At 41.4% G+C, this 17,269-nt stretch overlaps 1 protein-coding gene across 1 annotated transcript in view; it reads left to right on the forward strand.

The window, feature by feature from the left end:
- Window positions 1-2,844: 2,844 nt before the first annotated feature.
- ppp2r3a (protein phosphatase 2, regulatory subunit B'', alpha) overlaps window positions 2,845-17,269 on the forward strand; it is a 55,377-nt gene continuing 40,952 nt past the window's right edge. Inside the window, exon 1 of the mRNA XM_063909171.1 lies at window positions 2,845-3,068. The gene's annotated coding sequence lies outside the window, so the exon portion shown is untranslated. The remainder of the gene's footprint in view (window positions 3,069-17,269) is intronic.

A 17,269-nucleotide genomic window follows, 5' to 3' on the forward strand; every position in this document is an offset into this window, starting at 1 on the left:
ACAATGCTGTATTTCTGGCATCTGTAGCTTTCAGCAGAAGCTTAGATTTAGGTGCCTTGTCCTGCAGGCAAGCTCGTATGTACATCATATACGTATGTGTGTGTAGTGAGTGTGTGTTGGTGTGTGAGAGGTGTCGAGTGAGACTCCCTGTTCCATTTTGTCAGGATGTGTCAGCACCATCATCGCCTTTCCTTTTTACCCTTCCAGCCCTCTGTCCTCCACCTCCCTCCTATGCTCTCACCAGGATGGCTTGGTCTTTTTTTAAATGTAGTCTAGGTGTTTTTCTTTTTTCTGGAATAAAGCTCCTAGTCTGCTCCTCAGATTTCCTGTCCCAGAGGGCTTGTTAACACTTATTATGAAAGAAATCTATCCTTCAGCTGCTTTTTGGTTTCACTAAGCATAGCAATTTATTTCTTGGAAAACAACCGACTTACATTTTCTCTCTTGATGTGACAAAAAATTAGCAGGCTAAACCGAGTGTAACCTTTTAGGTACCATTCTTAAGACTTTGACTCAGAAAGTGTTTGGTTTTGTCTGATCCAGTAAGGAAGTTTGATTTTTGGTTCCAGCTTCTTCAAACTAACAAAATGTTGCTGAGCTAAGCTTATATTAGATGCTAAACTATGGTGCAACAACATTTGAAAACATGAACGGCAACATGTCGTTCAAGTAACAACCAGGAAAACAATTCTGGGCAGTTGTTGCTTTATATTTTATTTTTACAGTGACGTTCAATGCTGTGAGCAAAACAATAATCAATATTAATGAGGAAGAAACACAAACCACAAAGATAGTGCATCTAAGAGCTGTGCAAAACAATCCAAATCACTCTTTGAGTTGTGAGAAAATGTGTGGGTTTTATGACTAATTTGGGTGAATTAAAGCTGTAAAGTGTAATTGTACAACTGCTCTTCACTGTGTTTAATACATGTGGCAAGGTATTTGTTGGAATATTTGTGGGAATGGCAAATTACATTAGATACTGATTCTGCTCTCTGCTGCCATCAGGGACTTGTTATGTAGCCTAAAAGGGTTAAACATTTAGGGAGCTTCTTGTTAACTGGTCCTCTTTTTGTACCCCTGGACAGACTCCTCCACTAATTGGGTGTTAGTGTTATTTTTAACCTGTACACACACACACACACACAGGTCCAAGAAGTATAAAGACACACACACAAACGATGCCTCCTTGTCATGCGACGCGGGCCTTGTGATAGTAATGTTGTTATAGGAGACACATTCCATCAGGATTTGGAGGGGGATCCTGGGTGTGTGAGTGTGTGTGAAGAGCTGGGGTGCTTTAAATCAAATCCAGCGCACATCGTTCATCAGCAGGTCTTACTCTCACTCATCAGGCACGGTAACTTCACACCACCAGCGATGCAACCACAAACCATACCCCCTTTTTAGCTGGTTTTCCCCCCCTTTTTAGGTCATCTGTTAAAACCGTGGTTTCATGACTACTTTTAAACGGCGCCGGGTCTCAACCCCTCTCATAACATTGATGGAGGACACAAGTCATCACTTTCTCTTAACAAAACATATAATAATAACAGGCAAATCTGCAGTGCAGGCAGAGTTTTCCACCTGAAATCATTGCTGCTTATTGTATCCATATTTAAGCTGCATCAGGATGTGCTGTCTGTGCTTTTACACGACTGTCTGGTCTCCATAGAAACTCAGATTTTGAGCACAGAAATCTTGCACTTGCACCACATACGTTGTGTTTAAACCCTCAGCCTGATGTGAACACTGTGTTTACCTTTTAATAATTCATAATTCTTTGATCATTAAAGGAGGCACAAGGCAATAACTCTCACACACTTGAAACAAGATCGATTGTTTCATATACCACTGAGGGTTGAGAAAATGCTCCATACAAAAAGCTACACTCAAGAGAGGCGCATAAATCAACATATTAAGTGGCCGTTGAGTCCATTACTTTCTGATATAATCCATAAAAGCGCCTCAAATTTCAAATGTACAGTATGAGTCAGATTACGATCACCGTCCTTCATTTTTAGCTAAAACCAGACATATTTCTTAGTCCTGCTGGGTCTCATATGTCAGTTCTAGATTATATATAAGACAATTAAATATTTCCACACCTCTTTGTTTTACTCTTGGGCAAGGCCAGAAAAGATGAGTCAGGCTCCCTTTACCTGATTTATATACGCAGGTAAAACTGATCATACCTGTATCTGTCACACAACTGTACATTTGAGAAGTTTGGAATGTTTTTGTAAGCTCTGCAATCATTTTCATAAATTCATTTTATGTGTTATAGGCAAAAAACCCAAAATTCACTTGTTCCACCATCTCAAATGTGAATAATTTCAATGTTCCTTCTATTTGGGCATTTTATAATACTAAAATTATGGATTTATTATGAATTAAGGGCAGGGGCTAGGGCAAAAAAATCATCATCAAATTGATCAATAATGAAAATATTGTCAGTTGCAACTTTAATTTGTAGCAATGGCATATGACCTTGCTGTAAAATGATCACCTTGTATGTTTAATGATATTTGCATCAGAAAAATTGTAGTAAACTTTAGGACACTTATCACAATATTAAGTAGCTACACCAGCTTTCACTTTATATTCAACAATATAGACTTCATTAGGCTACATATACACAAATTGGGTACATTTATTTATTTGTTTTTTAATCTCTGCGCTGGTAATAAACTCTGGAAAATAAATACTCCAGAAATGAGCTGTGAACCTAAAAACTCTCCCGCCTGTCACTCTCCTGGAGCCCCCGCCCCGCCTGCCTGTTAACGGGAACTCCCCCTAAGTTCCCCGGTTGTCCTCTCTCTGCTCATTCTCTCCATGAGCTGTCACACACACACACACACTCACACACACACACACATCTTCCCACACACACACAAACACTCAATCACACTGAGTCGCTGCATGTTGGAGCAAACGAGTGAAGGCTACTCTGCGCTGCTGCCCGGTTACCGAAAAGCGGCGTTTTGATTTCGCAGTCTGCGGCGAGCCTCGTCGTGACAGAGTTTGGAGACGGCTGAAGGAGCAGTGAGGAGCGGGGGGAGGAAAAGGTAAGAGATGGTGTCAAATCAGTGTTTTCTCCTCGCGCTGTTTGGAAACTTTACCGTGTGTATGCCGTCTTCTCCCTCTGTATCGTCAGCTGCAGGTTTTTTAAACTAGGGCGTGTTTATCGAAGTGTTTCTGTAAGGGCGTGCGTGTGTTTGTGCGCATTGGAGAGGGGGGATCCTCTTGTCGTGTCACAGGAAGTTTGGAGATGGTAGCGGACCATTGAGGAGGGCAACCTGCTCAGTGCAAAAATGATCCAAAATCTCATGTGAGTGGAGTCTTATTTGTCCTTAGATAGAAAGCTGGTCTTGAGGTAAACACAGGTAACTTGATTTTTTGAATTGAGTCAGGTGCCAGTTTGAAAATCTAGCCGTGTTGTTGTCCAGACTCAAGAAGCAGTGTGTTGCAGAAGTATAATAGTGAGCTGTGATTTGAATCTAAGCACATAAAGCTGAATTTCTTCTCAACTAACTAATTTTCCACATTCATTTTGATATACTTTGAGAAGGTAAAGCTATTTTGGGTGTTGGAAATCCAGTATCATATTAATGTAAGTCTAAAACTGTGATATCTGACTTTAAAGCACAGTTAAGTCCCTGTACTGCTCAATGAGACAAAGCAAGTTTATTTCTATAGCATCTTTTTTAAACAAAGGCATTTCATAGTTCTCTAGTTTACACAACACAAAGAAAAGTATTTAATGGCATTTACAAAACACAATCAACTAAAACGTAGGTGTGGCTACCCAACATACTGCCTGTGTGTCCCCTCTGCACGCACAAGTGTGTGTATGGACTTCGACACACCCATCATTTGTTTGTTTCTGTGTGTGTGTGCGTGTGTGTGTGTGCGTGCGTGCCCGGCTGGTGATATCCTGTCAGATCCTATGAGGTGGGGGTCAGTCACAGGGTCTCCCCTCTGGAATTCTCTGAGAATAGATGCACCAAACACTTACACACACGCACACACACGCACACACCTTGAGTACATCTTCAGTCAGCTTAATGTCCTTTCTTTTAATGATATGTGTGCAGTGCTCTGACTGCATCGTTTGAAAGGGTGCTAAGCTCCACGAATAGAAGGATGATGGCAACTGTGACAGAGTTAGACTATACTCTTCTACTTGATGCGGACATTACAATCTTTGTCACAAGCAGTTGTTTAATCATTTAATGTCAGTACCTTCCATGCAAGTTCAGTGCATGTGGGCATATTTTATTTGTCGTGTTATTTGTAATTTTATTTGCTTCTGCATTTGGTTCGGACAGCTCAATAGGTGTTGTTTTCAAACCTGGGATTTGACCGCTGATTGGCTATTCTTTTTCTACTCCTACTACTACTACTACTACTACTACTACTACTACTACTACTGGACAGTGAAGGATAGCAGCAACGAGTCAGAGTATGGCACATTAGGAGAGCAACAAACCACTGCTCTCTTCCCTTTCCTGTTCGAATGATGGATGCTTGAAAGTGTGTGTGTGTGTGTGTGTGTGTGTGTGTGTGTGTGTGTGTGTGTGTGTGTGTGTGTGTGTGTGTGTGTGTGTGTGTGTGTGTGTGTGTGTGTGTGTGTGTGTGTGTGTGTGTGTGTGTGTGTGTGTGTGTGTGTGTGTGTGTGAAGGAGAGAGAGGAGCTTTTCTGCCGTAACCTGAGCCCGACTGGACACACTGACTCTAGATAGGCCACAAAGCCAGAACTGCATAAAGTCTGGGGAATGTGGAGGATTGTGTGAGAGAGTTATAGGTCAGCAACATCCCATCAACCACCAACACATTAACACACACACACATACTCAACCATTGACACCATCATAGTAATAAACCCAATCAAGGTTTAGCCAATGGGTAAGGCTGTCACTTACAATTCCTTCCCTTATTGATGATCCTGCAGATGTTTGTCTTGGTTCCCCTTTTCATTGTTTGGTCTATAATATTTTCCGAAACAAAGTTTCCTTGGTGTTTTTTCAAATAGCCTTATTTATTGGACTATAATACTCAACGTTTCCTGTCAAGAAAAAGCAGCTAAACCTTCCAAATATGATGCTGGAATAACGGAATGTTAGTCATTTCTAGGAATAAAGGATAAATCTACTCTGAACTGCATGACAACATTTCTAAATTGAATATTTCTTGGTATTATACACAGTGCATGAGATATAACTGGACATTTGAAGGTGTCCCTTTCTTCCTTCGGTTCTTCCTTTTGATGTTTTCTATTATCTGGTTATAGACCAAATCATGAGTACACCGTTAATTGCATCGCTATTTTTTCATTATGAATTAAAACAAGTGAAAGACTCAATTCTATTTAAACAAAACCTTACTTGCAGACTTAGACAGACCCTATTTTGATTCTTTTCCAAGTCTTCCTCCATATATTGAGAAAAGGGCTTTGGAAGTGTGATTGCGTATGCATGAGAGGAACTGTTGCAGAAGTGTGAAACATGATGTTCTCCTAGCTCGGGGCCATCTACTCTGTGTAAACTTATCTCAACCCACTGGGGGAAAATGAGTAAACTCACACTTACAGTTCGCATCCTCGTTCATCCAGTGATCCGCTCTAAGAGTGTTTTTGCTCTTATGTAAGGATTTCAGTGCACATCATCATACCCGAGCCAGAGCTGTCACTGATAGAAAAAGGAGGACATTTTATTCACAGATGTGTGCCTCATCTATGTTTAAGGGCCACTGACATCAATTGAATCCATTAAAATGACTTAATAATAGCTTCAGCCCTTTTATTTGAACACCATTTCTCTTCTTGTCTCAGTTTCTTCCTCTCCCCTCTCCTCTTCTTTCATCTACACATTGCGGAGGAGGTTTTTCTGGCGTTTTAACTTCCAGATAAGTTGACTGATAAGCAACTGTTGCTTTCCGGCTCGAATGGATGGTTTGTGGGTGGATGAGTGGGCGACAAAGTCTGTTTTGGAGCCGCATTTATATGAGCGATGGTCTCTCGCTGTCCCTCACAGATGTGCGTCTTTTCACAGGTGCTCGTTGTTCCCAAGCAGTGTGTGTGCAACTCTGTGTGTGTGTGTGTGTGTGTGTATAATGGTGTGCATGCACGTGTGATATTAATCTGGGTTTCATCCATTTCTCACATAGGTGTAAAAGAACAGTAAGTGCCTGGCAGAGATTTCCCATTGGAACATATTGGGAATGGCCTGATGTAATGGCTGTGGTTGTGGGGGTTTAGTGCAGACAAATGTAGGTGGGATGAGTGGACTGAGTCACTAAACGTTGACTTACTACGCCCTTTTTATTCATGTTGTGGACCAGTCATGTTTGTCCTGATCTGCCTAAAGTTAATAGTGTCAATTAAACTGCACTTTAAACGCCTTTCTTTTCAGAAAACACACCAAAGATTTGATGGTTTTTAAAATGTGAGGTGTTTAACAATAGGGTGGTGGTGGTGAATCTGTGAGTGCTGTACTTTCAATTATGCGTGGAGCACTGTGCAGTTTTCACAAATGTAACTATCTCTGTTGGCATTATAGGAAATGTGACGTAGTTTAAGAACAAATATTTGGTTTGTCTCTATTAATCTCTTTTTATTTACTTCTCTCTTTACAAATAGTAGTTTAAAGGTGGCAGTAACATAACCTTCGCTCACTGTTTTTCTTATAAAGGGAGAAGAAGCACAAACAAAAACAGTGACATAGATTCAATAGATACAGATGTTATGAAGCTGTGAGTGCAATACTAGCACAGACATGCAAGGTAACATAAAATAGGAGAGCAGTCAATAACACAGAGTTGTATAACAGCAAAATAAAAGAAGTGGAAACTGTGTTTGAACTAAAGTGGACAGACACACCTCTTTGGTTAAGTCTGGAAGTCTCGCAGACAGCTCCTGTGTGTGAATAGGTTTGTGTTTTAAGAAAAGGGGGTAATAAAAAGATTAACAAAGAAAGAAGCACATAAAGAGAAGACAGAATCCAGTAAAATACAACATTAAGTTTCATTTTTGGATTAGTTTCTTGTGTAATTATGAGTTACATAACGCCCACACCCTCAGTGTGTGTGTGTGTGTGTGTGTGTGTGTGTGTGTGCGCGTGTGTGTGTGTGTGTATGTGTGTGTGCGTGTGTGTGTGTGCGTGTGTGTGTCTTTCCGTCTGGATGTGTGTGAGTGTTGTTTGGGTGTGGTGTGTCTATAATTAGCAAGCATTAAACTGTGTACCAGGCCACTGACTGCTGTAAGACTTCTCACATTTATGCTTTCTAATTGATTCAGAGTGAGATTTATGAGGCACTCCACACCCAAATTTGTGTGCCTGCCCTCGGTTGTTCAACACACACACACACACACGACACACACACCGGCATGCACTCACATACACACTCGGAAACACAAAAGCTCTGAGTTACTCATCACTGCAGCACAAGGCACTATTGTATTTTGCGTGTCCATGGCACCTTTAGTGACACATTCATTCACATTTCCCAGCAGCATATGTGTGTGTGTGAATGTATGTGTGTGTGTGGGTGGGTGGTCGTCTCGTATTCCATGTAACACTGCCGGCTGCTAAAAATGAAGACGTGACAGGGAAAGTGTGAGTGTGATAGTGAGAAGTGGGTGTGTGTCTGTTGGGAGGGAGCAGGGAGCTGCGTCTTAATAAGCTGGGGTTACATGCTCTGCTCGGTTATCTCTGCCTTTTGCCATTAGTGTCAAAACAGATTTTCTAACTCCTCCATCAGATCTGTTTTAGATAAACTCATACTGGTGGCCTTCATATTACAAATTCAAATGAGCTAATAGGGAAATGCATGAAAGGTAATACGGCATCAGTGAAGGGAGGTTGGGAATTTCAAAGATAGAGGAGATACTTCAAAGTTACGCTACAAGCACTTCACCTGTTTTTACATGTTGTGGTTTGTGGCTAACCATATAAGAGGTATACTGTTAAAGGAAACAGGTTGGATAGGGTTGATGCATTGTCTGTTTTGGCGGTAGCCTAAAGCTTACTTGAGGTAGTTGTGGGAGCTGTGGGAAGAACTGCTTAAATTGTTCCTGGTTTTTTGACAACATTGAATTATGTGCATCTTATCAGGGCATGTGTTGTCTGACTAGAACAACACACACAAGTGTACACATAGCTAAAGAGTAAATCTATTGTAACACCAACTCTGGTTCTTATGTGAACCTTGTTTCAGTTCTTATACAGTTGTGATCGCAAAAGTCATTGCTGAAATCTGAGAACGCAAGTCAGTTGGGGCAGGACACATGAGCAGCAATATGATGAGTTTTATCAAATCAATTTGAGTTTAAAATCAAGTTAAAATCCCACAAACCCCAGAAAACTAATGAAGCTAGAGAAGAACAAAAAGGGAGTTAAAGAGATTCTTGTATCTTTTTATCATAAAATAGTTCCTGTTGGTCTTCTGCTTTTAAGTGGTTTGGAAAAGTAAAGATAAGACGAGTCTCTGGTTTAGTAAGGACGAATCTGTGGAAAATGTGCTTTATCGTAGCGAGTTGAGTAACCCGTTAAGAAGCTGTTATGATGAGTAAAATTTACTCGCCCTCTCAAGCAAACAAAGTTGACAGATTAGTAATAACTGAGCTTTATGTGGCAGTTAAACTGAAGTGAGCGCACATTTTGTTGGCAATAATCCTTCATTGCTCAGGATAAGTGTAAGCGTGCTCAACTATAGTAGATCAAAGGTGAACCGGGATGTTTTCGATGACACTTTACAAGATGTAGATAATATTTAACTCATTTATATACCTCTGACATCTGAATCAGAGAGAAGTAACATACAACAATATTCAAATATTGTTCAGTTTTATTGGGAATTAGCTGTTTTTTGTTGTTTTTTTGCCTATTTTACTATGGACTAAAACAAACTGCAACAACTCACATGTTGGTTGCATGTGTTGGTTAAAGAAAAGTGTAAGAAATAGAATCCAGTCCACAATGGTGTGATTCATACATGAGTGGGAGGTGGACTGTGCTCGATGGCCTCTTCTAAGCACCTTTTAAACAATGAGAGATGCACCCTGGGAAAAAGGAGGAAAGGGAGAATGAAAGAGATGGGCGAGAGGGCGAAGATTAGCGAGACAGGGATGAGGAGCCGGACACTTTGATTCACAGATCTCCCATCATCCTCTGCTGCTCATTGACTGGCTCCATTGTGGCCGCGGTTTAGGCGTCCTGATTGGTCGGTTTGCTCTGAATGTCACTGCTTCTCGTCCGTGGACTTTGGAATTTCTGTGTGTGTGTGCGTGTGTGTGCGTGTGTGTGTGTGTGTGTGTGTGCGTGCGTGTGCGTGCGTGTGCGTGCGTGCGTGCGCGTGTGTGCGCGATGAGTTAATAGCTATCCATTGAGTGGTTGATTGTGTTCTGTTGTCCACACTGGTTCTCTTTGTCCGGCCTCTACACACACATACACACACATGTGAATCTGAACCAGGCATTCCTCCAGTGGAAGGACACTTGCCAAGAGAGAAAGAGAAGAAAAAGTACTAAGTAACTAACAGTACCATTCATAGTCATGGCACTGTGGTTTCTCCTGGCTCTGGTTCGAGACATGAATGGGTCTGAGAAGCTAAAAATATTTTACGGCTGCTTTTAATGCTCCTTTTGCCCCTCCTGCTTCTTTCATTACTTCTCTCTGTTGTGTTCTCTCACAGTGGAAGCAAAAGAAGCCTGTGCTGCATTAGGATGCTTTTAATAGCGTTTCTGTTTTTATGGAGTCAGTCTGTGGTTGCAGTTCCTCGAGGTGTAAATTTGTGCAAGTAACCCCCTGGGTAAAAAGCATTGTAGACGGAGGCTAGAAAGATAGCAAGTAAAGCGGATCCCACCCTGCAAGAAAGGTCATGAGTAATCCAAACTTGTGACATCATAATAAGACGGTATGAGCGCTTTTGCCCACCGAGGCAGTGGGGCGTCCTGGCCTGCATCATCCTGAGCTGTATACCAGACATGCGGACTAAATGATAGAGGCTAAGGGCTGCTTTTTATTGGTCAGTGTGGCTAGACCATGCGTCTCACTGCCTACCGCAAACCGAGAGGAAAAAGACGGAGAAATGGCGAATCTAGAGCAACAATTTGTAAAGGAGACACGAAGGTGAGGCGGCAGACACAGAACTCACAGAGAGAGGGAAGTAGAAAGGCAAAAAAGTGGGTAGATTATTTGATCCAACATTTGGAATTCGCTTCACCACCGAAATACCTCCAGTGCAGCATGGGAAACAGGGGGCGGGGGTACTATTTTCAGGCTCCTGTTTGTTATGCCAGCCAGCATCTCGGGGCAGATTGAAGGTTTTGCAGAGCGGTAAGTACATTAACATGTGAGATGGGAAGAGGGAGGAGGAGGGTAGGAGTTTCTCTCAATGGGGGGGAGAAATTACCCCATTGCGCCAGTGTGTGCCCTCTTGTTTTCTCCCTCTCTCAGTTCAATCTAAACCCGTTCAAGAGGCTTTATTTGCAAGATAAGATTGCTGTGACATCGCCCAGGCTTAAGTGCCTCTCTCTGGTTGGACGAGCAGGAAGTACAGTAGGCTGGTAGTGAGAGAGAAATGACGGCCTTTATCTCGATCAGTAAACACAAGTCAAGGGAGTCCCTACATTGTTTATACTGTGTATTTAACTCCCCACTCCCATGAATACACACTTGGAGGAAACTGTAACACAGTCGCTCATACAAACACACACACACACTTGTATTTATGGATACGAAGGACCGCTCACAAAGTCAAGGTCACATGTAGGCACACGCATGCTGAAACGCCGGTTGGACGCAGCAGCGGCGTGTGTTTTGTGTGTGTGGTGGATTGTTGGCAGCCAGTATACGGTGCACTGGTCAGATCCCAGCACACAAGCTTCCCTCCTGCCTGCCAGTCTGACCACTAGTGTGTATGTGTGTGTGTGTGACTGCTCTACAGCACAGTGTAGTTCCATAAACCGAAGATAATTTCATACAAAACCTTCTGTGGATCTGCTCTGTATTTTTCTCTTGTCGCTGCACATTTGGCATATTTTATGATACTAAGAAAATATCTTACATGCCCACGATGCTTTTTCTTTGTTTGCATAAGTTTGTGTTTGCAGCTCCTTCAAAGGAAAGAAAGGCTAAATATTGAAATTCCAGAGCTGTTGCTGTTTAAGGGCACTGAATCGAGCATAAATACAACACAAAAGGGGGAAAAATAGTGCATTACTGTGCACAAATATAGGGATTTTAATGGCCTCTCTCTTTCTGTCTTTTCGCCCCCATCTTTGCTGTCTTCACCGCCTCAACGCCCATTATCCGTCCTCTGCTCACCCAAGTGAACCTAATCCAAATGATCCATCTTTCTCCTCACAGGCTTGCAACGATTTGGGCTTGACTGATCATGTCTGTTATAAAGCAAATGACCTTTGTCTTTTCACCCCACTGCTATATGAGGTAGCATACAGCGGCATAAAAGGAAGGAAATAAATACCAATCAACCTCATGTATCACGGTTTGATTGTTTATTTATAAAGGAGGGCTCAGTGCTTTCATGTTGATGGCTGTAGCTGATGAATTAGACTTGTCATAACCAGGAGACTGCTAGCTTGAGAAAGGCAGGGCAAGCTTGTACAGGCGTAACGTAAACAGGTCAAGTTGCCCTTGAACACTTTGAGTTGCTCTGTAGCCAACAGCAGGAGATTAGCTGGGCCTCCATCGGAAGTGAATGTCCTCAGCTGTCTTTCCCTACAAAAAGTTTCTTTCCTCCACAGCACAAGTCACAGCAGACTCTTGAGGACGCCAATTCTCTTACTTTGATCATGGTAAGAAGGTGTTGGATCAGTGTGTGGCATTGGTTTAATAAACCATCACTTCCTCTGAATTTAAGCACTACGTCCTTGTAGTTTCCATGGCTACAGACACTGCTGGATCCCCGCTGCGAGACAGACGTTCACCAGACAGATGAATGTAACTTCAACCGGTAGTTAGAGCCGAGTCGTGCTGAGAGCTGAGACCCAAAAAAAGCCTCTAACAAGGGTCTCTTTTTGTTGTTGTCTCTTCTTCTCATGTTTTGGAATAACATCAGAGACATTTCCGTCTCTACTCTGTTTCAGCAGAGCTACAATTTATATCAAATCTCACGCGGTTCAGCTCCGTCGCACAAAATCCCCCAAAACGTCTTGAAATGTTCTCTGTGTTTTCACACCTGCTGCTTGCACTTATTAACGTCCTTTTCTACTTGTTTGGATATTGTTATGAGGATTCATATTCAAATAAAACTGCATCCTTTTTATACACTTCTAAACATTAGAGGAAAGGATGAATTATGAGCAATATTTTCTGACAACTTTGTCCTTCCCATTGTCCTTGTGGATGTTGTTTTCAGGAAGCGTGTTTATTCACTTAAGCCCAGCTGTTGGGAATGAAGGATTTTAGTTTATTTTTTTTGTGACAATTTGCAAGTTTACTCAAAATTCCCTTGACAGTTTGATGGAAACATAGCTTCTCCCTCCCCTTTCTCTGTTTTGTATATCTGTAAGCAGCCTGAAACACGGAAGGACTAAGCACTGGTATGTTTTAGTGATTTCTTTTTCCTCTCTTCTCCCTACCTGTCTTCTCCATGTCCTTCATCTGTCTTCTGATCTCTTCAGGCAGACACTTTCCTCCTCACTTTCCTCCCCGTATTTTCCTCCTCTAACTTCTCATCTGTCCAGGTACAGGCCCCTCAGGGGGGAAACACCAGACACTTTAGTGAGTCGCTTATCTATACTGTACAACTGGATTTATCTGTAAAACATTTGTCCATCTTGGGGCTCAAACTCCCACACTGCACCTTTGCCATTTATAATGCTGGTATAAATATCCTCATACTTTCCAGTGAGAGAATATTTCATTGTGTGTGTCGGTGCCCGGTGCCTGGGAGAGCTAAGATGTGGTAGTTTGATATCATTGGCGCTCTTTCATCTGTGAGGTGATTCTCCTGCTATGTGTTTGAACTGAATCAAAGACAGCCTGTTGTATAGCTGCAGCTGTAGCCACATCACCTGCACGCTGAATCTGCTGGACCTTACTTTCTCTCTTTCTTTCCCCCTTTCTTTTCTTGCTTTCTTTGTAGCTTTCTGGGCTTTGTTCATTTTTCCCCCTCGTCTTTCTTTCCCCAAGGGTTTATGAGGTGGGTTCAGAAGCTAACCAGACGACGCTCTCTTTCATCCATTATCAGCCATGTGTCACTCTTTCTTCAGTTTGCACTCACTACAGCACGTATTCTATCTAATATTATATATCAAGCTGTATTGAGAGTTTTTCAAATTCCCTCTTTGTGCTCACGGACAATGTCTGCTTGTTAAGTCAGTGTGTGAGTTATTTAAAGTGTGAGTAGCTGTCCTTCATCCTTCATCTTCTAATTGTTATATAATCACTGACACCATGCAACACCTTCTTTTATGAAGCAGAACATTCTTTATAGAAAGATTAGGGCAGGGATAGTTGTGTGGCACTTCACTCTATGGCCTTCTGAAACTGAATCATTGTCTCTTTTATATTAGCATTTTGATGTAACTGCAAGAACTCTATCTGTATTAAAATGAGCTCTTGAAGAGGACATATTACGCTCCTTATATGTTTCATATTCATTCCAGTTGGCTCTGATTGGTTAGCTGCACGGCTCGGTTATCATTGGTCAACGGCTTAGAGATATCCCACCGCTTAGCCTATCACATACTTTGGAGCGCTAGCCAATAGAAGTGTAACATGGTGATGTCACTGTGTTACAGATATAAACAAAGGAGTCCAATCGAGGCGTTTCAGACTGGGGTGTGGGAGAGAAACTTTAGGATTCAAGCCTTTGCAGACCATTTACATGCACAACAACTTATATAAGACACTACAGGAAAGGGAAAACCCCCCAAAAGCCTTTTATTTACCTTTTTAATTTGTATATCTTTGAATCAATGTCTGTACACTATCTCTCAGTGTTGGATGTGTTAGCATTTCCATCTTTAATGGAGAGTAAAGCTTAAGAAAGTCTTTGCTAACAGTAGGTAACTATTTGTTGGAGTGCAGCTCGAGGAGGGTCAATCTGTTACTCCTGATTATACAATGATAAATATCTGGATTAGTTTTGGAGTGCAGGGATTTTGTCTTTGCTTGTTTTATTTTTCTAATGAATTGACTCTAATTCCTGTTCTATAAAGTTAGTGTCTATGTTTTCAACTTTGTTATGACCTTTTTCCACACATGCATGAAGTCGTCATAAAAAGGATTCAAGAAGGGGTCATGCATCTTGATTTTGAATAATGATTGATGTTTTCCCTCTCTGTGAACTATATACAGTACTCCTGCCACAAACGGTGACGGCTCAATATATCTCATTATGAAAAGGAAAGAAAAATGTGTTTCTGTTGAAGTTTCTACTCATCGCTCTCCCAGAGTAACATCTTTTGTTATGTTTAGAAGTTGCAGTGTTTTTACAATGTCAACATGCTGCACTACAGGGTAAAATTAGTTGCAAACAAAATGAGAATCCAATCCCTCTCTTTGATTTACCCAGTCTGTACTTTATGATTGTGTCCTGATTAAAGACTGAGTTTTAAAGCATTCATCTCAGGAAAAAGAGCGACAGGACCAGCCCTCGTGTTGACTACACTGATGTGGCTGGGGTGTGTAATTATGCTGTAATTTCACCATGGTAAGCTTGTGATTAAACAGTGATTTACTGCTTTATTTGTAGCATCTTGTATAGACTTTGACAATAGAGAGAAACACAATCCAATGACAGTATGCTCATGGGAACCAGAGGGGCTTTTAGTGGTCGGGGCCTTGGGGACCCCGACTTGGACTTTGTTGTTGTTGTCGATAAGCTCACTCCCACAGTTTAAGAGCCAAAACATACAACACACCCACAGACACACACACACACATAATCGCATACAAGGAAAAAAAAGTCCCTGCCTGAAAATCACTTAACGATGCAGTGAAATGTAGCATGATTTATAATATCAACTTTCAGGACTTTTCATAAACTCATGCACACGCCTCACATGCTTATGTTAACATACAATAGGCAATAAATACATTTTGAGTACACACACCCACACACACTTATATAGATGCACATAAACACTTGAAAGCTGGAATTCAGAGACGTGGAGCAGTGCCAAAAAACACAAATAGAATAGACGGAGCCTCTTTCTCCTCCGTCATCTGCACTTTTAGTCACACAGGGAATATTTTGGGCACTTCCTTATTTTCTTGATTCCTCTTCTAGCCTCCTTCATTCCTCTTTTACAGTCTGTTAACACCGATAATCATACAAATACACGTTTTGACTAGGACACTTACACCAGTGTTTCCCAATTTTGGAATTCCATATTTTTAGATTGTTTTTTTAAGGAAGTTTTGCTGAAAATCCGTTGCACATCTAAAGCACATTATTTTGACGTGTGAAAGCAGATGAAAAGTCAAATTTGTATATAAATGTTCTCTCTTACTTTCGGTAAAATTATCCTATATATGTACATGTATACGTTAACAGGTTTATATCTAATCTCCGTGCAGGATGTATAGTATTGCTTTAATGTGTTTCTTGTTCCAGTAATTGTTTGAGGAGAAAAGTACAAATAATATTTTCCCCACATTTCTGAAGTTTTATTGAGCTAAGTGTAATATCTTTGAACTTTTGTTTAAACAAACATTTGCCATTTCATTCAAACATAAAAGTCAGATTAATAGATGATGAGTATAGCTTAAGGCCTTCCTTATGCATTCAGGTTAGACTCTTTTTCAAAGTGAATGTAAACAGTGTATATATGATGCAATAGTCAGTTCCTGTTTCCGTTGAATCCTAAAAAGATGCGTGCATGAGATATGAGATGTGCTTCGGTAAAAGATATGATTAAGTGGCACATTTTCTGGCATGCACGGGCATAAAGGGGCAAAGGAGGTGATGAGAGGAGTGTTAAGATTCGCCCTCTGGCAAGTCAGGCTTTTAGAGAGACAGTGAGAGTAGGTATCCATCATTTAGGCTGAATCAGGGGAATGCATGCTACTCTACCCGCGGGCGCCAGGACTTTATATATAGGCCGTACACTTCAGGACGTCAGCATTGCCCTCCGTACGTCAGTGCACCCCTCTGTACACCCTCCTCCTATAGATGCAACATACACCTCCAGCACATTCATCACACTGTCTGACTGTTTTCGCATAAGTCATGTCGTAAGAATCTTAAATCTGTCTCGTTGTCAGGATGAGAAGCAATGATGATGGATTGCAAATTAGAAGGGGTAAAAAGAGAAGCCTTTCGCTGAACAGAGACTAACATTAGAGGTGAAGGGATGACTCATGTTTACTCTTGTTCTCCTTTTTTCTTTCTCCGTCCTCTGGCTCGGTCCTTTGTCCACGTGGATGTGACGAGCTCTAAGGAAAAGGTGTTTTTAGCCTGTGGAGTTTTTCTTTCCTCTTCAAAATATCAAAGTCTCTCCCCCTTCCTTTCTGTCTCACTAAGCATGATAGACTTCCTCAATTCCACTCTTTTTAAGTCTGAATATCTCCTCGGCTAAAACCCAAGTCTTAATCCCAAACAGTGGGCTTGTCACTGGGAGAAAAAAGAAGAGAATTTAGCAGATGGGAAGCTTTTAAAAGACACGGACGGATGACTGATGAAATGAGCGAGTATTTCCCAAAAGATGAAACAATCTCTGGACTTTACTTGACACAAAGGCCCAAAGCTTTTTTGAATAGATCATTATAATCAGAAGCTCCTCTCTTGACTTCGTAATGAGGCTTTTCGGGAAAAGCTGCTCTTTATTTTCTGACTGAGGGTCGGAGATGGGGTGAAGCCTGTTTCCCAGAGGTTTAACGACTCCTGACTTCAAAGGCCAAAAACAGTCACACTGTCACTGCTGCTGGAGGAGCTGAGTCCACGGGGAGCACAACAAAAGTGTGTTGGGATTTTCCAGTGGTGGGGAATTACATTCTTGAGATAGTTCATGTGAAAGAGCCACTTAAAGTCAGATAGCAGGTATACCAATATGGGCTTGTTGCTCTTTGTGTTATGAGTACTGACATATTATGGAATATTTATTATACATTAGTCATTATGTGGTACCAGTTTCATCTGTTGCAAGCAGTGGCCAATTTGCTGGTTATATATAGGAGATAAAACCAAAACACAGGACATCTAATGCAACATAAAGTGTCTGAACACATGCTCATTCAGTCTTCAAATAGAGCTGCTGAGTTTAAGCAATTATTTTGTGAAATATAAAATTGAGTGCC

Source organism: Eleginops maclovinus, chromosome 19, assembly GCF_036324505.1.
Source record: "Eleginops maclovinus isolate JMC-PN-2008 ecotype Puerto Natales chromosome 19, JC_Emac_rtc_rv5, whole genome shotgun sequence".
Taxonomy (NCBI): Eukaryota; Metazoa; Chordata; class Actinopteri; order Perciformes; family Eleginopidae; genus Eleginops; species Eleginops maclovinus.